Source organism: Cynocephalus volans, chromosome 1, assembly GCF_027409185.1.
Source record: "Cynocephalus volans isolate mCynVol1 chromosome 1, mCynVol1.pri, whole genome shotgun sequence".
Classification (NCBI taxonomy): domain Eukaryota; kingdom Metazoa; phylum Chordata; class Mammalia; order Dermoptera; family Cynocephalidae; genus Cynocephalus; species Cynocephalus volans.
The window spans coordinates 277799296-277822044 of record NC_084460.1 but is presented as its reverse complement, the minus strand read 5'-3'; the positions used below and the strand labels follow the sequence as shown (position 1 = coordinate 277822044).

The 22749-nt window shown below is 34.6% G+C and overlaps 1 protein-coding gene across 1 annotated transcript in view; it reads right to left on the bottom strand.

Annotated features, from left to right (window-relative positions):
* The window catches only part of SPAG16 (sperm associated antigen 16), a 909927-nt gene that overhangs the window by 759801 nt on the left and 127377 nt on the right, over positions 1-22749 (bottom strand). The window lies entirely within an intron of this gene.

Genomic DNA, 22749 nt, shown 5'->3' with positions numbered 1-22749 from the left:
CATATACCCATGAAACATTTAATATTTTTATAGAATTTTAATGTTAAAAATAATTTTCCAAAGAGCGTTTTAAATTAAAATTAAAGTATTATTATTTTCATGACTCAGAAGTTCTTATAAACCAGAATTATTTGTATGTCAGTTTAAATCTCACTAAATGAAAAAATGTATTTTAGTCTTTCATTTCAAAAAAATAAACTGTACATGAGCTTCAGGATTGGAAATATATTCAGTTATTAGGAATATAAGTAAAATTACAAAATAACTACAACTATGTAGACATAGGCATATTGCCTTAAGTGCTTTCTATACGACATATAGGTTTCTCACTTAATTTGCGCATAGTTGTAAGTAAAGCAGGTGTTCCACGGTCAACTTCACTTGCATGAGAAAATCATGCCTGAATGAAGTTCAGCTATTATCACAAAGCTTGCACAGTAACAAGTGTTTGAGTTCAGGCAGTATAACTCCAAAACTCACATTGCTAGTCCCTGAGCCCTAATAAATATCCAAGTTAAAGTTGTTTTCAGTTACATATATCCAGAGTCAAATATATTCCATATTGTGTTGAAATTTAACATAAATTATGATATAAATCTATATCTTTCAAGGACTGGGAAGATTCACAATTCAATTTAAAATTTATTCTATGTATGACCAAGGTGACAGAACGTTACAATAATAAATGTGACTATCATCTGTAAACAAAATAATGTGTTAAATGATGAAAGATAGATTGTGGTTAGCTGTCTCACCAAACTTACAAAATCCATCTCAATCTAGCCAAGCACTCATGTTAAAATCAAGCCAAACTGCAGCTATGTTCTTTAACCGTGATTGAGAATTAAACCCCCAAAACTACACGAGAAACTGGGCTATTATAGATGGACCAACATCTCCAGGAAGAGTTTGAAGTGATGTGAAAATAATTAGGATTTCAGGTTTCATAGGAATGTCTAAAGTAGAATTTCATAAAAAGGAATGTCTAAATTTTTCAGAGCCTAGTAAAAATCATTTATCAAATTAATTAAAATGCTGTTTTTTTACAGTTCCAAAAAAATAATAACTGATATTTTACTTTGTTTTTTGGTCAAAGCACATGAAATTAATAAAAAATAAGTTAGCATTTTACTGGCTTCAGATAATAATAAAATTGGCACATGAATGAAAAATATTTGTTCTACCATCAAGAGAGCCATTGCTAACATTTTAGCACTTACCGTTCTAGTCTATCAATCGATAGGTAGATGGAGGATGGGTGCATGGATAGAAACATAAAGCTACTCATTTCTTTTTCTCCCTTGTTTTTGACCTTAATTCTCTCTAGTAGTTATTAGAGATTTCGGGCAAAGTTTTAATAATTCATAGTGAATCTCTCAGAGACATTTATGAAACATGTTTATGATGTGGTAAATCATTTCAGTCCACTCTATCTGAAAATATTTATAGAAAATATCAAAATCAGTCAGTCAGAGGCTGTGGGACATCTAATTATCAGTCCTACTTGTCATTTAAACTACCAAAGCAAAGCATACAATGTGATGAATACTGTTTCCTTATACTAAGCTTAAAGTGTAAATCATTTATTTTATCTGAAGCTCTTGCTCCAGCCAAATGAGTAATCTACTTTTTGATCTAAAACTGTCCTCTCTTTCAATGCACTATTAATTAATGGCTGTTTACTTAGATGAAAATGAAGGGATAGAGCATGGTCAGAGATGAAAACAGACCTGCCTTCTAGCATTACACAGGTAAGAGCCTGAGGAGATAGGAAACAGATGGCAGCAGAGACTCAGTGGGACTGCAAGTCATTCTGTCCACAGGTTAACCAAATCTCTAGTCAAACAGCATCAGAAATCAAAGATGAGTCTCAATAGGTGTAGTAACACCTAGAGGTCCAGGGTAATAGGTAAAGGGTGTCTTAAAGATATATTCGTGGGTAATAGAGCCTTATCTCAAGTCACTACATTGCTGAGAGGGAGGACAACCTATTTCAAATAGGCAGAAGCAAAAGGCTAACATCTCCTGAGCACATTCCATACTCTAGGAATCAAGTCACGCAGTATTATGTAGATCATTTCATTTAATCCTTAAACTATCCTGAGAAATGTTTTCTTTTGCTTGGTCTGTCCAGGACATAGAACAAGTTCTTGAGTAGATTTGACAAATGTGCCCAAATAAATGGCTGAATGCTGATACCAGCTGTAATTTTCCTTCTACTACACAATGCTAAATATTACAAAAACAGGATGCTTCACATAAATAATAGCACGAATACTCTGAGACACCAATTGGGATGCATGGGATATACCACCACTTGGGGGAACAAGAGAATGGTTAGCATTGCCTCATTACCAGATAAAGCTAACAGCGATGGTAACTTGCATGGTGGAGTTGATACTTGTTTAGCATCATTTCCCTGTTTCTGGGTAACACGACTCATTCATTTATTAGGACCCCCTTCCCCCCTTCTATTATTAGCCATTCAGATGGACTGAAACCACCTCCATCTCTAGGGTAGAGGTCTTCATAGCTTTCTGTCAGTGCAGTGGTCATTCTCCCTGGTAAAATTTTCAACTCTGGGATGGCATTTAATTTGATCAGTCAATGAAATACAGGGGGGCCATTTGCCTAAACTTGCAGGAAAGAGACTTCCATTCACCTTCTTTGAGAGCTCTGGGAAGAGAAGCCCACTCCTTCCTGGGAGGGCATTGTAAAACAATACGAAGTCTAGAGCTGCTTCAGCCATTTTGCTACCATGAAAGGAGAGCTGGGAGCCTGAAGATGATGCTAATACAAAACAGTAAAATCAGATACGAGCTTTGAAACAACAGTGAATCAAGCTTGACCTGAAGCTACTCCTTCTTCTGATTTTTTCAATTAATTAATCCAATAATTTTTTTTCATCTTTTAATTAACTTTTGTTGTATTTTCTGTCACTCTCAACATGAAGTGTCCCAACTTATACATGTAGCAGATGGGATCTCAGCATGGCTTGGTGATCAATAGCCTCCAAAATGGCGATTAGGAAAGTTATTTACTAAGCTCCAGTGTATGAAGAGCTGAAATGAGGGTGGGAGGGAAGATGAAGAGGGGTTTCTAATTACCGTGAGTTTTAGTGACCTTGCAGGGAGATCAACGGGTCCATATGTAAGAATGGATAGGAAGAAATCAGGTAGGCAGCAATGTATTTTTACTTTAAGATAATGAAAATATGTCTTCATACACTTGGGATAAAATTTATTAAGTGAAAGCATTTATACACGTTACATATTATCCTAGAATTATGAAATTTATATGATATATATACTTTTACAAAGATTAATTGAATATTCCAATATTTACTCCACTGGAAGAAAGTAAATTAATTACAAATCAATGACAAAAAAAGCTGTTTCTATATAATATACAAAAATAAAAACATTTATTACTGCATCAAGAACTATCATCTGGCCTAATGTGTCCTTATTTCTTTAAATAAAGCATGAGTAGTAAAGAAAAATTCATAGAAATAGGTTGTATTCATAAATACCTAATGTAAATAGGAAAGATGCAAAATGTCATAAATAAAGAAATTCAAGTGAAGCATATAAACACACAAAGAACTATGCAACATACAATCAGAGCTGAGTTTTTATAAAATGATGAAATTATTAAATTATTACATATTGATATATAACACTAATAAGATATATAAACAAATATAAAATAGTTAACATAGAAGGATATCCACAATGTCTTAACTGCTTAAAGCAAGTTTCAGAAGTCTTTATAATATGATCCTACCCGGGTGGGGGTTGAGAGGTTGGAGAGGGCTTATAAAAGATAATAGTTACCCAAAGGATTAATAGTGTTTATCTGTTTTGGTATTTGGAAGGTGGGGCAAGAGGCAGCATGTATTATTTCTTTAACAAAAAAGCAAAAGAATAAAGGAATTTTCATTTTTGAAAAATAGTACATCTAATTAAATATCATTATCTCTAAATTTACAAAGTTGCCAAAAGTTCTATAATTATGTAATACTTTGTAATTACTCCTGCAATTAAAAACTGTCATTATCAATATCTACTCCTTCACCTTAACCAAACACTACTATATGTTTTATAATATTGTTGATAAGTCAATATCATCAATACTAATATAACTATACAAGTTTCAAAATTCATAAAAGGCAAATGAAATACATTTTTGTGATTCAGTACATCTTGCACAGTGATACTACCAGGATATAGTATAGTAGAATTTTATTCAGTACCTCCAAATAATTTTAAAAATAAAAACAAAACAAGAAAAAAACTATATGTAAAAATAAATGTTCACACATAAATCTCAGTTCAACTGCAGCTAGTTGTTATGACATTGTGTATTTGAAATTGATGGTCCGTATCCATTTCTATAACAACACTCTTTAAATCTCCATTATATATAATCTGTACAGTCCAGGTGAAAATAAAGGTCACAGTTGTCAAGTAGAAAAATGTACTTATGTTTACACAAAACATTTGCTGCTATAAATGATAATGAATACTGAAATGTCAATAATACAAATGATATTTTGAATGCACGCCAGTGTTTAAATGCTCTTCTTTGAACAGAAATAAATGTTTACTTAGGCTGTGCAGCAAGTCTAAGGGGAAAAAATTGTGAGGCAGGGAGGACATTTCCATGGACAAGTTTGAAGGGTCTGAATTTTTTGCCAACATGGCCAAACCTGTGTCACACTGACAGGTGGGGCACAAGGTCCGGGTGAAAGTAAATGGGCTGTTTGCTCAAAGGCTCCCATAAAGGTTTGCATTTTGAATATCCCCAAAGGGACATTTAGACAGAATTCAACCTTCCTGGCATATAATTTGGAGTTTTTACACACTCTGCATTTTTCGACCACATTTTCTTTCTTATATCTTTATAGAACATACAATTTTATAGCCCAGCAACCTGCTGTTATTTTAGTATTTCCAATTACTTTGATTTCTGCGGGTGCTTTTATTTTTTATTTTATTTATTTATGTTTTTTAATTTACTTTATCAATATACAGTGTAGTTGATTTTCATGTCCCTTTACCAATTCCTCCTTTCCCCTCTGTTTCTCCTCCCCTAATCAACATCATATCTGTTCACTTCCAGCCCAAATGTCCATCATCTGATGAGTGGTTAAGAAAACTGTGGTATATCTACACAATGGAATACTACGTTGCAATAAAAAAAAAAAAAAAAAGAAATACTACCATTCACAGCAACATGGATGGACTTAGAGAAAATTATATCAAGTGAAATAAGCCAAGCACAGAAAGAGAAATACCACATGTTCTCACTTATTTGTGGGAGCTAAAAATAAATAAATAAATAAACAAACAAACAAACATATAAACGGGGGGTGGGGAATGACAGGGAATAAGACACAGCAAATGCTGGTGGTTCTAAATTGCTCCTTTTTCAAACTTCAGTTGGCTCACTGTATCTTTTATCTTCAGTTTCCCTATTCCTACCTGGTCGTCTTTATCTCCTCCTAACATACATTTTTGTTTATTAAGCATATAAAGAAATCTCTAATTGTCTTCATTTTTACACTGAAAACCATTTTTTTAACCCTTTAGTTTGACTTTTTTATTTGCTGGTTTCTACTTTCAGTTTTAACCTGTTGATCTATTTTTATACCTCTCATTTTCATTCTTAAAATTTGTCTTCATTAAAGTTTAAAGATGTTTTATGTTTCTATTACCATATTTTATTTAAATTTTAAACTCTTCCATATTTCACTATTTCACTTTCAGTTACCAAATTGCCTTTATTCATTGTCACAAAATTTTTTATTTAATGATTTACTTACTTTTTCATATTTATTTTTGATTTTAGTTTATCAATATACAATTTAGTTGACTTTTGTGTCCCTTTGCCAATTCCCACTTTCCCCTTTCTCTCCCCCCCACATCAACATAATATCTGTTCACTTATCTTAATGATTTATTTTTAAGGGTGGCACTAAGCTCAGGGAAAATTTCCTCCAAACAAGAGAAGTTGGAAGCATTTGTCCTACAGGATTCCCTTCATCATTCTCGATGTCTTGCACAATTGTGTCCTCAGCCTTTATGTGAAGGCTTCTCCAAAAATATAAAAGTTGATCTCACCTCAGAATATTTAGGTGATATTGCAAGCTGAACCATACCTGAGGGGGACAAGGGTGGTGGGAAGCAGTAGAAGGGGTTGCTTCGCTTCACTGTTAAACATTCTTCTAAAGTGGGACCTTTTCAGTACATTTGATGGTAATAGCCAACAAGACATTTTTAATAAACGTAACGCGGAGATCTAAAAGGAAGCATTGTGAAAACATGATGGTGCAGTAAATAGAGATGGTAGCCAAATAGAAAAACCTTAGCTCTCTCCTTTCTGAATCAACACTTGAATTTCTTTCACCCATTGCCTAACTCATACTTTCTCAGTGAGGGAAATATCGACCCCTAAGGAGGTAAAAATTGATTCATAGGGAAGAATCAAAGAAGTGTTAGATATTACAATGATTCGTAGCCTTCTCAAAGTCGAGGGTGTATAAACAGATATATCTGTGCTATTAAATTTTCATGAGGCACAGGAAAATGTCTAAGGCTGAGAAACTGACTAACATATCTGTCAGAAGAGTCTTTAAAAATCCTCCATATTTGGCCCTTCTCTAGTACATATGACCTGGACAGAAAGTCCGCATTCACCTTTTTCTAGGAGTTAGCTCATTCATTCACTAAACAACTATGTTTTAAGCTCCAGCTATGTTGCTACAAGCTATACTATGCCAGTACTATGGTAAAAAAGGCCCTTCCTTTTCCCAAAGAAGCCAGTAGGAGATTCAGATACTCAGATGTGTAAGTGGGCAACTGCAAAATATGATTTGATAAAAAATGACAACCACTCTTTGGGTTCCCATGGAAAGGAAAGATACCTAAATTTATTAGGTCAAGGCTTCATGAAGGGCATGATAACTAAGAATACATGTGCTTCTGGGAGTTGAAGCAGATTATACAGCACTCAAAATCAAAACAAAGGCTATGTTCAGGAACTGAATACATTTGATTAAATTTAGTGTGACTGGAGGAGTAGATAATGCCCAAAAATGGCCCCCAAATTCCTTCTCTCACTGTATGCGCATGCGACTCCATTGACCAAAAGGTGCCTGTTTCCCTCCCCTTGAATTTCAGCTGGACTTGTGACTAGCTTTTGCTAATAGAATGCAACAAAAATCACATTCTGAGACTTGTAGGTCCAGGTATTAAAAGTAATAGCAACTTTTACTTTCCTTACACTATGGCTGCGGAAATCCTGGATCTCCTGCAGGGGTGAGAAAGGTAGGGTGGAGAGGGATATGTATAGATAAAACATATGAAGAAATTCTAGAGAATAAGATCACATGCAGAGAGGGAAAAGAGGAGGGGGAGACTGAGACACCAAACATGTCAGTAAGTTTTCTTGAACTTTATATCCACCAGCTGAGTGCAGCTTAGTGAGTGACCTATCTGAGCCATATGGAACAGAAACACACAGCTGAATCCACAGAATTGTAAGAAATAAGCTAACACTTGTGTTTTAAGCCATGACTTCTCAAGATGTTTGGATGCTGAAACGTCTGAAATATGAAGTGGGAAAACAGATTTGGAGATAGAAGCAAGAACCATATGAATAAAGGTCTTATGTTCCTTGGTAAAGATTTTAGACTCTTCTGGTGGGCAATGGACACTCTTTGAAGGTCCTTTACAACAGAGTAATGCAGTCAAAGTGAATTAGACAGGCTAGGTGGGATCTTCCCCAGACTGGAGGAAACAGGTTCCCAGGTTCATCAGCTCTAAGACAAGCTGTTTCTAACGTGAACAGATGCTTTAGCGCGGGCTATGCTGTCGCTTAAGGACAAAGGCTGAATTTCTCACCCAATGTCTTCTTTCCCGAGATTCTAAAGGTAAGAACATTAAGGTGGTGGATTTTTTTTTTTTTAAATAGGTGGCTGATTTTGACCAAATCAGAATTATGCTCTGTCTCCAGCAAATGGTTTGTATTAGGTGATAGAGATTTTATATAATAAACTGCCATTACAAGTTTTGATTTATTTTTCTTTTGCCATGTTTTTTATCAGCTAATTATTTTAAATTTTATTTTACTTTACTGTATTAATTCATATTTTAACTCTTTTAAGTACTTTTTGACAATGTAGAATATAAAAAGTATACTTTTATTCCTCTAGGTTAGAGTAAGATCATGACATTTCTTAATTGCTTAATTTAAACTCATTGAGGTAAAATAATCTTTAAAAAATTCTTTTTAGGTTTTAAACCTCATATAACTAAATGTCTAGGCAATCCCTGAAAACATCTAAATATAAAATTCTGCCATCTTGAAGTGCAAATTACTCATTACCAAAAATGATAAATTTTTTTGTAAAATAATTTCCTAATCAAAATATCCAATTTAGCCATTCTACTTAGACCTTTAAATTCTTAATTGTTAAACAAACACTTACATATAGCAATCACAACGTACTAGGTTATTTCAAATATTAATTTATTTAGACATCATAACAGCCTTTTGGGGTAAATATAATAATAATTCTGATTTTATAGGTGAAGAAATAGAGGTTAAATAACTTGTCCAAGGTCACAGGGCTAAAGTAAAGAAATAGAAATAAACAGGTTAAGTAACTTTCCCAAGTGCATAGGGTTAGTACATAGTACATCCAGGATTTGAACACAGTCCAGTTATCACCAGTATTTGTAGTCTTATCCACTAATCTATATTGTTTTCCTAAAGTTATGCCTTTATTTTTAAAAAATAACATTAATTAGAAAGACAGATGAATCAAACATAAAATCAGTAAAGAGTAAAGTAACAAACATTAGGAAATTTCAGTCTTCTGTAAAATGAGTAAATAATAGGGCCATATTAAATAATTTTTCATAAAGGAAAAGCTTTCAGCTTTTCCCTATTCAGGATGATATTGGCAGTGGGTTTGTCATATATGGCTTTAATTATGTTGAGATACTTTCCCTCTATACCTAACTTATAGAGGGTCTTTGTCATGAATGAGTGCTGAAATTTATCAAATGCTTTTTCAGCATCTATAGAGAAGATCATATGGTCTTTGTGTTTGACTTTATTAATATGATGTATCACATTTATTGATTTGCGTATGTTGAACCAACCTTGCATCCCTAGGATGAATCCCACTTGATCGTGGTGAATAATTTTACATATGTGTTGCTGTATTCTGTTTGCTAGTATTTTAGTGAGGATTTTTGCATCTATATTCATCAAGGATATCGGCCTGTAGTTTTCTTTTTTGGTTATATCTTTACCTGGTTTTGGTATCAGGATGATGTTTGCTTCATAGAATGAGTTTGGGAGATTTGCGTCTGTTTCAATCTTTTGGAATAGTTTGTAAAGAATCGGTGTCAATTCCTCTTTGAATGTTTGGTAAAATTCTGCTGTGAATCCATCTGGTCCTGGGCTTTCCTTTGTTGGGAGCCTTCTGATAACAGCTTCAATCTCCTTTATTGTTATTGGTCTGTTCAAATTTTCTACGTCTTCATAGTTCAGTTTTGGGAGCTTGTGTGTGTCCAGAAATTTATCCATCCCTCCAGATTTTCAAATTTGTTGGCGTGTAGTTGTTTATAGTAGTCTCGAATGATTCCTTGTATTTCAGATGAATCAGTTGTAATATCGCCTTTTTCATTTCTAATTTTTGTTATTTGAGTCTTCTCTCTTCTTTTTTTAGTTAGCCATGCTAATGGTTTGTCAATTTTATTTATCTTTTCAAAAAACCAACTTTTTGATTCATTGATCTTTTGAATTGTTTTTTGGTTTCAATTTCATTCAGTTCTGCTCTGATCTTAATGATTTCTTTCTGTCTGCTAACTTTAGGTTTGGATTGTTCTTGTTTTTCTAGTTCTTTAAGGTGAAGTGTTAGGTTGTTCACTTGCCATCTTTCCATTCTTCTGAGGTGAGCATAAAGCTGGAGGCATAACACTACCCAACTTTAAGCTATACTACAAAGCTATAATAACCAAAACAGTATGGTACTGGCATAAAAACAGACATAGTGATCAATGGAATAGAATAGAGAATCCAGAAATCAACCCACACACTTACTGCCATCTGATCTTTGACAAAGGCACCAAGCCTATTCACTGGGGAAGGGACTGCCTCTTCAGCAAATGGTGCTGGGAGAACTGGATATCCATATGCAGGAGAATGAAACTAGATCCATACCTCTCACCATATACTAAAATCAACTCAAAATGGATTAAGGATTTAAATATACATCCTGAAACAATAAAACTTCTTAAAGAAAACATAGGAGAAACACTTCAGGAAATAGGACTGGACACGGACTTCATGAATACGACCCCCAAAGCACAGGCAACCAAAGGAAAAATAAACAAATGGGATTATATCAAACTAAAAAGCTTCTGCACAGCAAAAGAAACAATTAACAGAGTTAAAAGACAACCAACAAAGTGGGAGAAAATATTTGCAAAATATACATCTGACAAAGGATTAATATCCAGAATATATAAGGAATTCAAACAACTTTACAAGAAGAAAACAAGCAACCCAATTAAAAAATGGGCAAAAGACCTAAGCAGGCATTTCTCTAAGGAAGATATACAAATGGCCCACAGACATATGAAAAAATGCTCAACATCACTCAGCATCCGGGAAATGCAAATCAAAACCACAGTGAGATACCATCTCACCCCAGTTAGGATGGCTAAAATCCAAAAGACCCTGAACGATAAATGCTGGCGAGGTTGCGGAGAAAAAGGAACTCTCATACATTGTTGGTGGGACTGCAAAATGGTGCAGCCTCTATGGAAAATGGTATGGAGGTTCCTCAAACAATTGCAGATAGATCTACCATACGACCCAGCTATCCCACTGTTGGGAATATACCCAGAGGAATGGAAATCATCAAGTCGAAGGTATACCTGTTCCCCAATGTTCATCGCAGCACTCTTTACAATAGCCAAGAGTTGGAACCAGCCCAAATGTCCATCATCAGATGAGTGGATACGGAAAATGTGGTTCATCTACACAATGGAATACTACTCAGCTATAAAAACGAATGAAATACTGCCATTTGCAACAACATGGATGGACCTTGAGAGAATTATATTAAGTGAAACGAGTCAGGCACAGAAAGAGAAATACCACATGTTCTCAGTTATTGGTGGGAGCTAAAAATTAATATATAATTCACACACACACTCACACACACACAAAAAAAAACCGGGGGGGGGGAAGAAGATATAACAACCACAATTACTTGAAGTTTATACGACAAGCAAACAGAAAGGACATTGTTGGGGGGGAGGGGGAGGGGGGAGGGAGGGAGGTTTTGGTGATGGGCAACAATAATCAGCCACTATGTATATCGACAAAATAAAATTAAAAAATAAAAATAAATAAATAATTTTTCATAAGGATTAAATGAAACAATATATGAGGAGCCTTGAACATGTGATTGGCTCAACTACATAAATGTTTCTTCTGATCATTGTTGTAGTAGCATCATCCAAAATTAAGCACAAATGTTAGCTGATCTCAAAAGTAAAAAGAAACCAGTAAGCTAGTTCATAAATCCACACTTTTATTTAACTTATTATTTCAAAGTTTCTTTCAGTTAAATGACTTTGTAGTAGGGTAAACCAATAAAAAATAAATTCATAAGTGTGGCACCTTATATAAAAGGTACAACTTTTGAAATTAAAAAAAGTAAGGTTTTACTTACTATGTCCTATACAAGGGTAAAAGCCACTATTTAAATCAAAAATCACTTTGGAAATAGCTAAATGAAAATAAATTTACATACAATAGTCCCCACTTATCAGTGGGAGATACATTCCAAAATCCTCAGTGGATGTTTGACACCTCAGATAGTACTGAACCCTATCCTTTTGCAGTTTGAAGTACAACATCAAAACTAACACAAATTTCTTTTTTTTCCTTCAACATTTCACAAACAGAAGATTCATTCTTGCCATAGATCTTAGCAACCTTAGCATATGATTGTTATTGTTTTTCTTTCCTTAATTCAAGAACTTTCACCTGTTCACTTAAAGGAAGTCCTTGAAGGCTTCTCTCTGGCATATCCAAATTGCCAGCAACTACTCTTGCACTTTGGGGCCGTTATTAAGTGAAATAAGAGTTTCTTGAACACAAGCACTGCTATACCATGACAGCTGGTCTTTTATCCTAGATGATTACTGAGAGACTAACAGGTGGAGTGTGTCCACATGTAGACACTGGGCACAGTCAATAAATCACATCATGGGCAGGACACAGCAGACATAACGAGATTTTATCACACTACTCAAAAGGGTGTGCAATTTAAAACTTATAATTTGATTATTTCTGGTATTTTTCATTTAATATTCCTCTCTTGGACAGCAGTTAACTATGGGTAACTGAAACCATGGAAAACGAAGCTGCGGATAAAGGGGGGACTATTATAATTATTTAATCACTTTGGTTAATAGCCTAAGACCTCATTTGATTTAGACTAATCAGTACCTAAATCTGTCAATTAACAGTTTTCAGGATTTTTCTCTTGTTGGATTCTTTTGTAAAAAGAAAAATAGTTAAATAGGAAGATAACTGGCAACAAAAAATTACTTCTCTAGCATAACTAAGATTGAGTGAGTGTACAATCTAGTATCTATTTTCAACATTTAGAAAACATTACAAGTAAATGTACATTCTTTATGTAGCACAAAAAGGAAAATTGTATTCCATGTCATGTACTAAACAACTAGATTTAAATGTACTACAAGGGCTGGCCGGTTAGTTCAGTTGGTTAGAACATAGCCTTGTAACACCAAGGTCAAGGGTTCAGATCGCCATACTGGCCAGCCACCAAAAACAACCCCAAAGAACATTAAATACATTTTTAAAAATGTACTGCAGGATAATTTACGCAAAAGAAATGTCTTAAAATTATCCCCAGGAAATAGTTAAATACACAAAGCAGATCTTATGATATACCAGACTCAGCTTCCTCTGAAGAGAATTACTGGCATTGTTATGTCAGTTCCCTGGCAATGTTTTACATAAGAAAATATTACAAAGAAAACCTAGAAAATTTTAGAAATAAATAGATGTACTTTTTTCCACCAAGTGATATGTTGGTTGTTTGAGTTTCCTTAAGCTTAAATGTAAAACAAATGCAGGTAAATTCTTTCTATTCCTAGATCACAATTTCTCAAGCAGTTAATATTATCTAGAAGTGTTCCAGAAACATTAATAGAAATGTTCAATACTGTTACTAAAGCTAGGTAAGTGATACCAAACATCACCAACTTGTTAGGCTCCTTTAGAAATCACTGATGTTAGCCTCATTTAACATAACAAAATGAAAGTTGTAACACTGGTGGTGCTACAGCTAGGCTAATGTCTGGAATCCTGCCGATGCCAACTGTAGCACTCTTAATCCTGTTCATGATGCCAGTTGTAAAGTTACTCAACCACGCCAGTTGTCGGGCTCTTTTACTCGCTGATAATTCTGCCCCGACTGGACTGTTGTTGAGCTAGGGCTGGGTCTGGAACTCACAGACCCCTCAAGCCCGTGCACAGACTGGGTCACAAACCCTTCATACGCCAGGCTGGGTCACCAGACCCCTTACACACAGGTCTATGAGCTAGGTAACTGGCCAAAACATCCTTTGATCCGTAGGCTGGAAAGCATGGCTGTGCTGGGCGGATGCCCAAGGCAAATGCCCACCCACCTGCTTCACTAAAACTCTCTCTCTCTCTCTCTCTCTCTCTCTCTCACACACACACACACACACACACACACACACACAATTTTATCCCCAATGTTTAGAACATATGGTAGGAATTTAATATACAACTATAGAATAAATGAAGAAAATCAAGGGAAAAAACTAAAACTGCGTTTGTCTCAAATCAAGACCACTTATTCTCCTCTATCCTAAAGCCCCAAGTTTTAGCAATATGATTCCATTGTATCCTTGGCCTTGATTAAATCAATGACCCCCCTTCTCACTATGGTCTGATTGAAAAATGGAGGATATTTTGACTATATTTTGCCGTCCCATGCTCCATATCCATGACATTCATATGTCAAAGGTACAGGAATGCCTAGTTTTCCTTCTCACATATTCCTCATCAATTGAAAAGTCCTAAACTCATAAACTCATTCCCAAATAGGTGCTATATTCGAGATTTATATTTGTTGTTGAGTTTCCCTACACTGGCGTTTTTCAGGTTTGTCAGGTGTATCTTCACTCCCCAAATGGAATAAAATCTGCAGTATAGTTGCCAAGAAAATCTGGTTGGACAGGCAGGGAATAGAACTGGGAGGTGATGGAGTAAAAGCCCAGGTTCCCAGTCAGCAAGTTCAGGGTTAAAGGTTACTTGGCTGTTAAAATTCAGAATGAAGTCTAGAAAGCCAAACTGGTGAGGAAAAAGCAGAAGAATCAGGAATCCAGTAAAAGCCTTAGGAATACTTTGAGGCAGATGCCTGGAAACTGGGAGAAGAAAGTACATATGAGAATGGAGGAAGGACTGTTGAGGACATACACGAGCAAGAGTAAGAAATCTAGAGAGTCAGGCAAATAAGCAGGCTGTATTAAAGGGACTTCTTTTATACTTCCTGATGAATGTGGACCTTGAATGCATCACAGAAGTAACTCTAGCTACCGTGAAAGTAGTGTTTATGGCTATCCTATTTTCATAAAGTATACCAATCATGGCTATGACTACGAGTAGAAAAATCAGACCATAGGTATTCATAGAAATTTTTGGACATTAAAGCTAAGTTAATTTTAAAGGACAGTAGGACATTGGGTGATATCTAGGCAATATCTACTGGATAATATTTTTTTTTAATTGGCTATAGAACTATGGTTGCACACAATATTTTCACTCAACTCATGCACTCATTCCTTCCACACATACTAGGTACTTCCAATCTCCCAAGGGCTACTAATAATGATGAGACACGATCTATGCTCTCAAGCATCCTTGTTGCAGGGTTGAGAGACATAGACACATAAATAAATCATAGGGATTCAATAATATCTGTTATACGTGTGCCTGTATTACGTATCCTGTGTATTATATACCTTAGTACAAAGAGAACAGAAAGGAGCTTTGGTTTAGGGAATGGGGTATACTTTAGGTTGCTTGAATATTTGCAAATGGGAAAAGGACATACAATGCATTCCAGTTGAAGGAACATAAGACAACCATGAAGCTGTGAAAGGATTTCATTGAATCTAGAGCACAGTGGGTATAGAGGCAAGGTGCACAATAGAACTAGAAGGACAGGTTGGAGCTAGGTTGGGAACAGCCAAATGTATCTCAAGGACTCAGAAAATTATCAAATATTTTAAAGAAGAAATAAGATAACATATTTTCATTTTAGAAAGATTACTATAATGGCTATAGGGAGGAAAAATTCCAGTTGGAGGAACAGCTAGAGGCAGAGACACCAATAGGAAGCTATTGGGACAGTCTAAGCACACTCTGATGAACTCTGACAAAAGTGAAGGACTGAACGACTCATTGTGGGTATAGAATATACAGGCTGAAGTGATTGATTGCATGTGATAAATAAGTGGTAAGGAATATCTTAAAATGATTCACAGATCGTCTGATCATCTTAGGTGACTGTATGGATTATAATAACATTAACTAAAATGGGAAAAAGAAGGCGAGGATGGAGAGTAAGGAGATGGTAGAAAAAGACTATTGACTTTGAGGCCTGCTAAGTTTGAGGTGCTCTCAAGATACGCAAGTTGAAATCTACTGTTTTATGAAGTACTTTGAATTAACCATTAATAGTTATTGCCTTGAGATAATGTCAGTAGTATTAAGCTAAAGTTGAATTCAGAATATAAATATTGTTATATAGGTGTATATATAACTTACATTGCGTGTATATAAGTATAATAAAAAGTTTTATTAGTTTATAGTATAAAAGCATTATTAATATGAAAAACATTAATGATATATAAAACTAACATGACAATATCATTCTACTCATCGCCATATAAGAAACTACCAAAACTGGTTAAAGATTTAGACCTATCAGCACAAGCAATGATGTTTACACTCCATCCACCATATAATTTTGAATAGCAAGAAAAAAATAAACTATGGGAAACCTTTCTACATACATTGACTTTAACGTGGACTAAAGACAATGTCTTAGCAAGTTTAGGTGAAGCATGAAGCAACCCATCAAGTAATGGCAGAAATTGCTGGAACTACTGATTATTCATATTTCACGAAGTCTTGACACCTCTGATTACTTAAACAGAATAATGAGTATATGTGTAAATATAATGTAGTTTGAAATAATAAATAAATTGTTAAAGAGAACTAGTAGTATATTGGTACTTGTCCTAAACCTTTGTCATCTTTGCTGACCTTCTGCATTACAAAGATTAACCTTTAATTTGAACTTCCATCTCCCTTTCTATAACACAGTAAGTAACAGGAAATACCAGTATGTAACTAAGAATGAAAGAGGTTTCCTGTATTTACTGGAATATTATTAATGCATTGTCATTCCATGGAAATAGACCTCCTATCATAGTAATATACTCCAAAAAAATTTATGCAAAAACTAAATGTCTTGATTTTTCGAAAAATGAAATCATGTCCTAAGAGAGACAAGCATAGTATCATTTTTTACCCGCCTTAGTTAATAGGTGGTATTTTTATGCATTGTTGGCACTACACATAATTGCTTATATATAATTATAATATGTCCAACAATACCTTCTTGTAGGTCACTGTGGTTATTACTATAGATATAGATAATTAAAAGAGAATGAAAAATGGTTATAGCCCCAGAAGGGCAATTGTCGGTCTCTCACCGAGTCTATGAAACACTGAAATTGAAAATGCTTTGTGCATCATCTGTGACCAATGAAAAAGCATTTCCATAATTTGAGCTGTAAGTTGATAAAAAAAAAAAAAAAAAATCGGAACACCTTCTGGAAAAGGACAGCTGCTCAACAAACCCAAAGTGTGTAAGTAAACTTAGTTTAAAGCTGAAGACAGACATATGCAAGGACACTAAAGACAATTTGAAATAAATTGAAAATCTAATCTACTAATTAGATGATGTGTTTATTCATGGAACACATCAAAAAAATAAATAGCTCATTAAAATAGATGTTTACATTTACTGTAAATTCATGTACATCTTCCATCTTAAAAGTTAATGGCATAAATGATTATTTAATGGGAGCTAACTGGATACCTTAGTGCCTTGATAGTAAATTTAAAAACCAGCAGAATATTCTTTATATAATAGAAAGTGTCTTAAATGATTCTGCACACTACATTACAAGTATTTTTAACCGCATATAATTCTTATCTTCCTAAGGTGAATTTTCTTGAAGCTTCAAGGAACTATATGTTCTTTCCCCTAGGTAATTCAGAATTTAAACACATACTTTGCTCTAATATGCTGCTTGTTTTTTAGGGGGGGCTGTAAACATCATTAAAATTATAATATAACTTAAGCTCATTGTAAATTACATTGTAAAATATCAATAAATATCTATAGTTATGAAAAAGATGTAATATCTAATTTCAAAACTCACATTTTAAAATATAACTAGGAATCTCTTAAAAATGTATATAATTTACAACCAAGATAATAAAATAAATTGAGCTTTATGTTTACCCATGTTAAAAATTATATTTCTATCTTGTCCATTTTTAATACTAGAAGCTACTTAGTTATTTTATCTTTATTTCTGGCATCTGTCTCAATGGAAATATATGGAATAGTACTGACATGAACCTATTTGCCAGGTTGCGCACACAGTTGTGAGCTTTGCTCACAGCACAATCTAAGGTGTCCCATCCACATCTAAATCCATTTGAAAGTTTAATAGCCAACAAAAACTTAACATCCCCAGCCCCAAATTCCAAACATATCCCTCCCGTAGTCTTCACCATCTAAGTTAATGCTCTCTCTATTCTTTATTTGCTCTGGCTTAAAACCTTGAAGTCATTCTTAAATCTTCTCTCTCATCCCATATGCAGCCTATCAGAAAATCTTGTTGACTCTCCTATCAAAAATTAACAAAAATTCATCCACCTATCAGCCCCTGTATCACTGTCATTTTAGTCCAGGAAATCTTTATAACTCTCTTGGATTATTGAAATAATCTCTAACTAGTCTCTCAGCTTCTATCCTTAACCCTATAAAAGTCTAATTTCCACACAGTAGTTAGGGAAATCTTGTTTTTATGTAAGTCAAGTTGTGTAATTCCTCTGTTCAAACCCACTAATAGCTTTTCAACATTCTCAGAACAAAATTCAAAGTCCTCTTTCCTATGATCTGTAAGGCTCTAAGTCACAAGTACCTAACTCCACCTTCTCCTTCTCTCCAAGCACATTTTGTTTATAGTAGACACTTTGCTCTTCCTGGAGCATTTTGGACATGCTCTCACTTCAAGGGCTTTGGGTTTGCTGGTCCTTGTGAACCTAATTTTCTTCTTAGTTCTCTGCATGTCTCACTTCCTTTCCTACTTCAGGTTTTTGTTACATTCCACTTTCTCAGAAAAGCCCTGACCACTCTCTTTAAACCTGAAGCCACCTTGCACTCCATTTCTCTCTGTCTTGCTTTATGTTTCTCTACAGCACTAATGGCCATCAAATATGCCATGGCATGTATGTGCTCATTATTGTTTTATCAACGCTTCCCCCTAATAAATGTAAGCTCCCTCAGAATAGATTTCTGTCTAGGTAGTTAATTGCCCAGAATAGTGCCTGACAGGTGCTCAATAAATTTTTCTTGAATGAATGAGTAAATGTGAAAGTCCCTCCAGTCTTTCATTGTTGAAAAAAATACATTCACCTTATATAGCCTAACTCATCTAATTTCACAAATATATAGCACATTAGTCTGTGAAAGTAAAGTTTGATAAAGGTTGGGTAACTCTCCATATAACAGAAGATGTAGTGATTCATGCTCCTTCTATCTTGACGCTCAGAACTTTCAAAGTCCTTTGATTCCAGCTACAAGAGGGCAGAGAATTCCACTGGAAGTCTTAGGCATTAGGCCTGGAAGGAGTATGCTCTGCCCTTGGTCATTTTTAGTCACATGGCCAAATTCACTGCAGAAGGCTGAGAGATATAATCTTCCAATGGACTCAGAAAAAAGGAATCTGGATCGGTGAACATCTACCAGTCTCTGCTTCACACAAACGAGGAAAACACTAATTCCATGTACTTTTTTTTTTTTTTTTTTTTCATAAAATACCTCAAAATTTATACTCCTGCATACCTACTGAGAGCTATGAAGGAAATAAAGTAGACTGATGGGATTAAAAGTGACTGGAGAATGAGGAATAAAATATTAGTTACATTTTGGGGGAAGTGACTTTTGAGGAGGTAACATTTGAGCTAATAAAAATAAGAAGGAGCCAGACATGCAAAAATAGGAGAAGTAAAGAGAAGAATTCATGTAAAGACCTTGGGGCAAGAATAAATGTGGCATATTTGCATAATAGTGAGAAAACTGGTATGGTGTGGTTGTGGGTACTGGGCAAGGGCGAGTGGGAGAACATGTGGCCAAAGAGGGGAATGGGAGTCTCATCTTGCAGAGTCTGGTAGGCCACAGTGAGAAGTCTGGATTTTATTTTAAAACAAGAGGAAGGCATTATTGTAGTTAGAGAAGAAAATTTTATAATCTGATTTATATTTTTAAAACATCTGTTTGGTTATTGTGAAGTGAATGAATTATTGTGGGTTAAGGTGGAGAAAATTAGTAAGCTTCTGCAATGGTTTGAGAGACGACTATAGTAACATAGATAGAGAGAAATGGAAAGAATTTAAATATATTCTGGAGGAAGGAACTATCAGACTTACTGGTAGATTTAACAGTGGGAATTGCAAGTAAGAAAATGGAGAATCAAACTAACTCTTAGGCTTTTAGCTTGAGTAAGTTTACAGAAAAAACCAGGGAAGATTAGGAGAAGACAAGGTTTTCTGTGGGAATACACAAGTTCTTTTTTGGACATGATTATTTGGAGAAGCCTATTAGACATTCAAGCTCTGGGGAGATGTCAAGGGTACAGATATCACCACATGGAGAGTATCTGAAAATGAAAGAGGTCACCTGAGAAAGTGTGGATAGTGAAAAGATGAAGCTGTGAGGTTGGGTCTAGGGGCAATCTATCAACCAGAAATCTGGCCAAAGTGGGATGAGCCTAGGAGTCAGCAGGAAACCAGCACCATGAAAATAGTGGAAGTCAGGAGAGGAAAAGCAGGAGTGGTCGGTTGTATTGACTGCAGCTGAGGGATGAAGAAAATGAGATCAGATAACTGACCACTGGTGGTGGACACTGAAAGAGGTTGATGTCCCTGACAGCAGTTTCAGAGGAAAGGAAAGGAAGGGAACTCCACTGCAGGGAAGAGAGAATAGGAAGACCAAGTGGAAGCTGTTATTTCTGGAAGCACTTTTGCCAACTTTGTTAGTGAAAAATAAGGAGGGAACAGCATAGTTTGATGGGGAGTTATCTGGACAAGAAATGAATTTTTTTAAAAAAAACTAATGGGAATTACTGAAGGACATTTTCTAGACTGAGGGCAACCATCCTATAAGAGTAGGAAAAAGACATCTATCTAAACCAGAGATTAAAAACTCTCTTAACTAATCTAATTTAAAATCCTTCTTTGACCTATGAAATTGTACTCTATAAAAATGCAAGTTAGTAAGACATTAAGATTTTTTAAATTATCTGAATTTTAATATACATTTATTTTATTATGACCTTGTTAGAAAAAACATAGCAAAAAGCCCATTTTGATAAATCTGTTTTTCCAGAAAAAGAGTATATAATTAACAGATTTTGAACTTAAGCACAGACTAACTAATTATTTTAATATTTAAGTTTATAGAAATTATTCTAGGCCATGCTTGTCAGAATATAAAGAAAGGATTTTGGCCTAAATAATAGGTCACATAGTTGTATATTACTAGCAAAACAGTAAGCCCAACTGTAAAAATGGAGATTATTTCCTCAATATTTTTCTTTAAAATAATATGTGGCTTATTTACTATTTTGTAGTTTGCTTTTGAGTTGACAAGTTCTGATACAAATTCTTTGCCTATAATTCTCAAGGTGTGTGTGTGTGTGCATGTGTGTGCATGTGCGTGCATGTATGGGCATGTGTGGACATGTTTATTCGTGTGTGTGTGTGTGTGTGTGTGTGTGTGTGTGTGTGTGTGAGATGGGGGCAGAGGGGGAAGAGAGACAGAGATAAGAGAGGAATAGTAATAACTGCCTTACAGAAATATGAAGGTAGAGATAGTGTGTATGAAGCTGCTGAATCTTGGCACTTATAGATGCTTAGTAAAACATTGTTATTATTGATATTCTTTTCATTATTATTGTCATTACTACTATTGTTATATTTTTGAAGTTAAGGAACCTATACGCCATTGCTGAAGAACTGTCTTTTCATTAATGGTAATTGACAAACAAAAATAAATAAATAAAATTAAAGTCACAAATTAAAAAAACTTTTTTTCTTCCTTAAAGAAGCATATGATTGAGGCAATAAACATTTTATTAAAGACCTATTAAGTACTAAGACTCTGTGTGGGATGGGGGGGAGGTAATATGGTTTTAAAATTAAGAATACTGATTATGAAACGATTTGAGAAACACTAAAAAATTTAAATTGAATTGTATTCTATGGCTAGTTAAGGATTGGTAGTATAGAATGAGAGTATAGAGAAAGAAGTAGTAGAATGATATAGGTGAGAGAGACACAAACATGGCAAATAAGAGAAGGTATAAGGATGCAGAAACTGACACAAACTGGATATGAAGTAGACAGTCAAAAAAGGCCCAGAGAAATGAGTTGTCCCCATGTCACAACCTAATCTTCCTTTGAGATACATTATCCTCAAAGATTAGTGATGATTTTTTCTACTACAGATTTATTTTTCTACTACCTAACTCATAATGCTAGAGCTTTCTATCCTAATGGGCTAACTAGTGAAGGCTGTGGCAGAGAAATTATTCCTGGGTTGCAGTAGTAGTTATCAGGGCAGCTGCCTTTCCAAAGGCTGGAAATAAATTAAGCTGAAATTCAGATTTTGTCTTTGACTAAGCTAAATGTTTTCCTCTTTCTTTTGTCCACATTTTCATTTAATAGAAACTTTTTCCTTAACCTCCCCTTAATTGCTGAATTGACCATCAGAATTGCTGTCAATGAAAATTAAATTAATATTATGAAAAGGTAGGATGAGCACCTTCTAAATATCTGAAGTTCTTATTTCAGGTTAAAGAAATCACAATTAGAAATTGTAGGTGATGCATTATTGGTATGACTTATGCAAGAAATATGGTGTAGAATTCCAATCAATAGACACTTCATCAAAGAAAAAGTCATGACCTTATATCAAAAGACTGGTGTTTAAATGCACGTGTTTTAAGTTGAAATAGAACACTAAGGTATGAATGTATCATTTTTATGGTTCCCTTTATTAACGGACATTTTCAAATCATTAGCCTACTGATTTTGGTCACAACAGATAAGATCATATCAGCTACTTTCTTAATAATATACCATAGGCAATATTCTTGCCATCAGAAAAATAATTAAACAAATATTGTTTAGGAAGTAGATTAGACAAACTACACAATCATCAAGAGCAGAAGAAACTTTGCAAATGAAAAAAAAACTACAACACAGGTAAAATGTATGTAAGTTATT